Source organism: Rousettus aegyptiacus, unplaced genomic scaffold (genome assembly GCF_014176215.1).
Source record: "Rousettus aegyptiacus isolate mRouAeg1 unplaced genomic scaffold, mRouAeg1.p scaffold_m13_p_12, whole genome shotgun sequence".
Classification (NCBI taxonomy): domain Eukaryota; kingdom Metazoa; phylum Chordata; class Mammalia; order Chiroptera; family Pteropodidae; genus Rousettus; species Rousettus aegyptiacus.
This window is the reverse complement of record NW_023416287.1, coordinates 11,919,704-11,925,925: the sequence shown is the minus strand read 5'-3', so window position 1 is coordinate 11,925,925 and position 6,222 is coordinate 11,919,704.

The window sequence follows — 6,222 nt, the reverse complement described above, 5'->3', positions numbered from 1 at the left end:
AGTGTAGGGCTTATTCAGAGTAGTCAGGCCACAGCAGTGTTGTGGAAGGGGGAGGCCCTTTTGCTCTGAGGGCATAATCTGGGGGCCAGGCGAGAGACGAGCAGCTATAGAGCAACAGGGGAGCGTTGTAGCAATGCAGTATTTGCAATACATTCCAAAAAGTACTCAATAATTATTACCTCCTGCCCCATATACTCTTCTGTGGGTTTGATGCTTCTGCCATCGAGAGGTGAGGTCTTACATTCTCTCCCTCTTCATCTGGTACTATGGTGAAAGCAACATAGACGGTGTGACTTTTGAGACTCAGTCATAAAAAGCTATACAGCTTCTATGTGCATGAATTTTCTGGCACATTAGCCCTTTAAGATGAAAAAGTTAACTGACTTGAATAAGTGTTTCAATTTTTTTCTAAAAGAAAAAACAAAAGTGATAGTATCAGTCTTAGAAGGTAACAGCATAACAGTAACTTGGAGATTTTATTTGTTGAAATAAAATACATCTCTGATCAGAGAAACAAATAGTGTCAAAAGGAAGAGGAGATAAACAGTGAGAATGGGGAGGTCTGTGTAGGTGACGAAATGTCTCTCCCCAAGAGCAAGGAGGAAAATTCGTGGTATCTTAATGATTCACAGATCTACTTGGCTTTGGCCAAGTTACTTTTTATTTATAAAACCAAATATAAGAGGTTTTTAAACTCTGTTCCCTAAAAGATCCTAGGGCACTAAATGTGCTTTAAAGAAATTTAAATAAAAATTTTTTAAAAAAATAAAATTTAGGTAATACCTGAAAATGAAACTAAAGGATGTTGAGAACAATTTCACCCTCTTTAGGCATTTAGTTCCCCATTCTGCAACCAATGTTATCAACTTTTTCTGCTGCTTTTAAGAGACAGGAAGAAATATACACTTAAACGTCTTGCTTATACCAAATTTTAACATGAAGCCTAGTAATGTTTCATCCTAGGGCTGTGCTTTGGCAGCCCACAATCTAATTGGGGAGAGAAACCTTGGAAGAGTCACAAATGGTGACAAATAGCATGAAGGAAACTTACAGCGTTAGGAGCTTGTCCAGGGCTGCTGACCCGCACGGGAAGCCAACAGGGATGGCTCCAGGCAGAATAGGGTCTACAGGCCTCTGGGCCAGGGGTGACTACTGACTGTACACTCCCGTGACCACCATAACGTCAGAAGCTGGCGATGTACCCATCCTGATCCCTCTCACCCCCTGGGCCTTTCTTCCTCCACGTGACCCAAAACGGCAGACGTCAGGGGACGTGGGGGTGACTGGATCCACAGGCGAGGCAGCAGCCCAGGCCAAGGTTGAGGGAACGCCAGGCTCCAAGCAGAACCCAGCGCTCACGCCTCCTGGTGACGTCAGACGGCGAGGAGACTCCCGTGATGCCCCACGCGGTGCCCGAGTCTGAGCGCACTTCTGTAGTGGTGAAGAGGAAATTTCAGGATTTGCATTAAAAGCTAATCAATCACCTTTTCTGTTCTGTTTCTATAAATGTGCTTGCTGCATGCAAGAGCTCACTGCAGAGCTCTATTGCATCTTGTCCTACTTGCCTTTTGCTCAACAAGTGTAACTGTTTGTACTGTTTGTACTCCTAGCGGCTCCTGCTTTTTTTTTGTATCCGCAACGTGTGAGGACTCCTGGCCTTACCAGTGTTACTCCTTGCAGTCTCCATAGCAACTCCCACCATTTGTAATGGTTTGCTTTCCATCTGACCAATTAGCTTGTGTAAAAATTATGATATATAAGCAGTGTTGTAGCTGAGCCCACTGCCCAGGTCTTTAGAGCACTAACTCCTCTGGGACCAGGTGTATTAAACCTGAGTTCACCTTTCTCTCCAAGTTACTACTTGGTGTTTCATTAGACCGGCTTGGGATTTTTCCACATTTTTGGAGGCCCCAGCGAGACTCCAACCATGTTGGCCCCTTGAGCCATCAGACTGGTGGCTCGGCCTGGCCGAGGCGGAGGGGAGTCGAAATGACTGAGGAGGCGCATCACGTGATGAGTATTCCAGGTTCTCTTTCGGATCGGCACCCCGACTCCCAGTGAGGCTGAGTCACCAATCAGACTCATAGGAGGAAAGGACCAACTCACCAGAAGTGGCTGCAGGAGGAAGAGGTACCAAGGTAAGATCAAAGGGAATAAGTGAGCTGAGTAGGGTCCCAGGACAGCCCCCGTTCAGGTCTCTTCTGTTGGAGGGAAGAGGAACTGGACACAATGTCCTAGTCTTCAAGGGAACCTGTTGTGTGATCCAGGTTCAACAAGAGTCTCTACAGGGCCAGTGACAGGAGTCTCCCCAGTGGGGGAGGTGTCAGGTTGAGGCACGCACCCGCTAGTTGGGAACCTGTCGTGTGATCCGGGTTGTACTAGTGGGGGAAACAATGTTTTAACCTGATGTATAATTTTATGAGTGAATGAGCGGCTTGAGCAGTCAGGTACGAGTTTGTAGCTCTACAGCTGGGCACCCTTAAGGTCCCCCAAAGGCCACGGAGTTTGTTCGAGCCCGTTCTGCAGGTCTGTGGTGAACAGCATACGGTCCAGGGCGGCATCGGAGTAGTGTCCGATCACAAGTCACAAAGCTGAGTCCGCTACGGCTAAGCTCCCCCCAAGGGGACACGGCCAGATGAGCACCTGAATGGTCTGCTTCTCGAAGGAGGCACCCACCCTCGTTTGTCTTTGCGTCACTGTCACAGGGTGGGAAGAGTTTGGTCAACACTAAGAAAAGGGGAGATCTCCATCACCCTCTGAAGGGCAACCAGGAGCCCTCCACGAGTTAGCAAACACGTGCAGGAATGGTGGGAGGTTGTATGAAAGAGGGTGAATGCTGAGTGACTGAGACATGGCCTACTCTGAAGTGAGAGTTGACCCCAATCCGCAGTTCCATAGGCGAGCCTCATACGGCTTAAGGTGGTGTTACTGGATCCCCATGAGCAGTCTGCTCCAGTGATCCGGGTTGGGCGTTTATGCCAACCCACCAATGCTAGGAGGCACCTGAAATTGCTGCAAGGGAAGCAGCCAGAGACAGGCGAAGCAGGTGGTGTCCCCTCCAAATTTCCGCGACCCTTTTCCCAACCTCCCCTTGTGGCATGACAGTTGTCTGTCGTGGGAGGTATGAGAGGTACTCCTGAAATATATGGTGGAAAGGAAAATAGGAAAGTGTCTTGGTAACACAAGGTATAAGGTCTGGAGACTCATTCTGAAGGAAACTGAAGGAAAGGTATTTGCCTCAGAAGTGGTTATTACTGAACGAGTGAAGAGAGGCAAACTGAGGGAATAAAGAAGGTGTGAAAGAAGGTTTGTTAAGGGAAAAATCCTGAGAGGAACTTTTGTGTGAAATAAAGTTGGTGCAAGGATGGAAATTTGAGTGTCAAAAGTAAACTGATGCAAAAGTAGAATTGTGTTTAATGTTTCTTAGACTGTTGGTCTGAAAAGATTTTCTGAGTAAAACACTGGGTTTCTGTATTTCATCAAAATTAATTTCAGTGTTCTGTGCTGCCTTAACCAAGTTTCTAGGACTTTGGAGAATATACTCCCACCGGCCTCTGCACCCTGAGGCGGGAGAAAACCAGCGCATAATCAACGCGGCATTTGTGGCTCAGTCCTTCGCTGACATCCACCGCAGGCTTCAAAAATTAGAGGGCTTTGCTGGAATGAACGCCACCCAGCTGCTGGAGGTCGCAAACAAGGTGTTTGTAAATCATGACCAGGAGGCCCAAAAGGTAGCTGTCAAATGGATGAGACAAAAGGTGTCCCGGCTGGCAGCTGCATTAGGGAACCCGGGCCTGGTATGACAGACTACTGCTCCCCTACAGAAGAGAGAAGCCAACAGGAGACTTCCACTATGTTGCGACCAATGTGCCTACTGCAAAGAAACTGGCCATTGGAAGAACGAGTGCCCCATTGCAGGAGACGCCCGAAGGGCTGGGGAAGTTCAATCAGCTTCATAAGGGAAAATACCAGCCAGAGCCAGCCGTCCAAGGGCTTATTGGACTGGCCAAAGAACAGTCAGACTAGGGGCAACCGGGCTCCCTGATCTTAGGCCCCCAGAAGCCTATGGTCACAATAGAAGTAGGGGGCCAATCAATGACTTTTGTGGTGGACGCTGGGGCTGAATACTCTGCGGTAACTAAGCCTGCGGCTCCCCTCACGGATCGTACGGCAACCATTGTTGGGGCCATGGGGGACCGAGTTGTCCACTTGTTCTGTAAAGCCTGGTCGTGCAAGCTAGGGGCCCACTTAGTAACTCATCAGTTCTTATGCCTATCAGAGTGCCCCATTCCCCTTTTGGGTAGAGACTTGCTGACAAAACTTGGAGCATATATCACCTTTACCTTAGGAAAGCCCACCCAACTCACACTGAGGGGCCAGCCTGCTTTAACGATGGCTGTGGCTGTGTCCAGGGACGATGAATGGCATCTTTATTCTTTGAGAGAAAAACAAATGAATCCAGCCAATCTGCTAAAAGAGTTCCCTACTGTCTGGGCAGAAAAGAGGGGCTGAGGTCTAGCCAAAAATCACACACCCATTGTGGTAGATCTGAAGCCAGGGGCCATTCCTGTCACACAAAAGCAATACCCAGTGTCACAGGAAGTGCGCCTGGGAACTCAGGACCACATCCAGCATTTGTGTGATGTCGGAATTCTAGCTGAGTGTCAGTCACCTTGGAACACTCCACTCTTGCCGGTCAACAAGCCTGGAGGGAAAAACTACTGCCCCGTCCAGAACCTCCATGCCATCAACAGTGCAGGGATCTCTTATCTATCCAGTGGTCCCGAACCCACGCACCCGCCTGAATCTTCTACCTGCTTGAGTGAATTGGCTCATGTGCCTAGACCCTAAACACACCTTCTTCAGTCTCTGGTTATCACTGGTGAGCCAACCTTTATTTGCCTTTGAATGGAAAGACCCACACACCGGGAGAAAGGCAAGCTGACCTGGACTCTACTACCACAGGGCTTTAAGAACTCACTTACCCTGTTGGGCGAAGTGTTGGCCACCGATCTGGCTGCCTTCCCTGAAGAGACTCTGAACTGCACTCTACTCCAGTATGTAGATGACCTGCTGCTGGCTAGCCCCACACAAAGAGACTGCTGGAAAGGTACTAAAGACTTACTGGCCCTACTCTCTACTGTAGGGTTCAAGGTGTCATGGAAAAAGGCTCAGATCTGCAAACAGGAGGTCAGATGCCTTGGGTTCATCATCTCGGGAGGCTGTCAGACACTTGAACATGAAAGGAAACTGGCCATCTGCTCAATACCCCGGCCAAACACCAAGAAAGGGGTCCATGAATTCCTTGGGGCAGCCGGGTTCTATCGAATCTGGATACTAGGTTTCTCTGAGATCTGGATACTAGGTTTCTCTGAGATTACCAAGCCACTATATGAGGCCACAGCTGGGTCTGGTTAAGACTCCCTGGTTTGAGGTTCTAAACAAGAAGAGGCTTTCAGAGAAATAAAGAAACTCCTAACCAGCACCCCAGCATTAGGACTACCAGACATGACATGGGACTTTGACCTTTTCATGCATGAGAAGAGTCACACTGCAGTGGGAGTCCTCATACAAACAGTTGGGCCATGGCAATGCTCAATTGCGTATCTATCCAGATAGCTAGATCTGGTGGCTGTGGGGTGGCTGCCATGCCTTCATGCCTTAGCTGCCACGATAATCCTGGTCAGAGAAGCGGACAAGCTTACACTAGGACAAAATGTAAATGTAAAGGTCCCCCAAGCTGTAACTGCATTAATGAATAATCAAGGACATAAATGGCTGCCCAACACCAGAATAACTCATTATCAGGGACTGCTTTGTGAAAATCCATGAGTCTGCCTCAAAACTGTACAAACATTGAACCCTGATACATTTCTGCCCACGGAGGAGGGGCCTCTTGACCATGATTGTGAAGAAGTCACAGATGTAGTTTACTCAAGCAGGCCAGATTTGACAGATGTTCCTCTTCAGGACCCAGAACTAGTTTTGTTCACAGATGGGAGCAGCTCCATCCATGAAGGACAGCTCAAAGCCAGCTACGCAGTAACAACTGTCGATGAGGTCATCAGGGCTGAGGCCCTACCACAGGGCTGGTCAGCACAGCAGGCAGAACCATGGGCACTCATCCAGGCACTGCGACAGGCTGAAGGAAAACAGCCTAATATCTATACACACTCAAGGTATGCCTTCGCTACCTTGCACATCCATGGGGCCATTTATAAA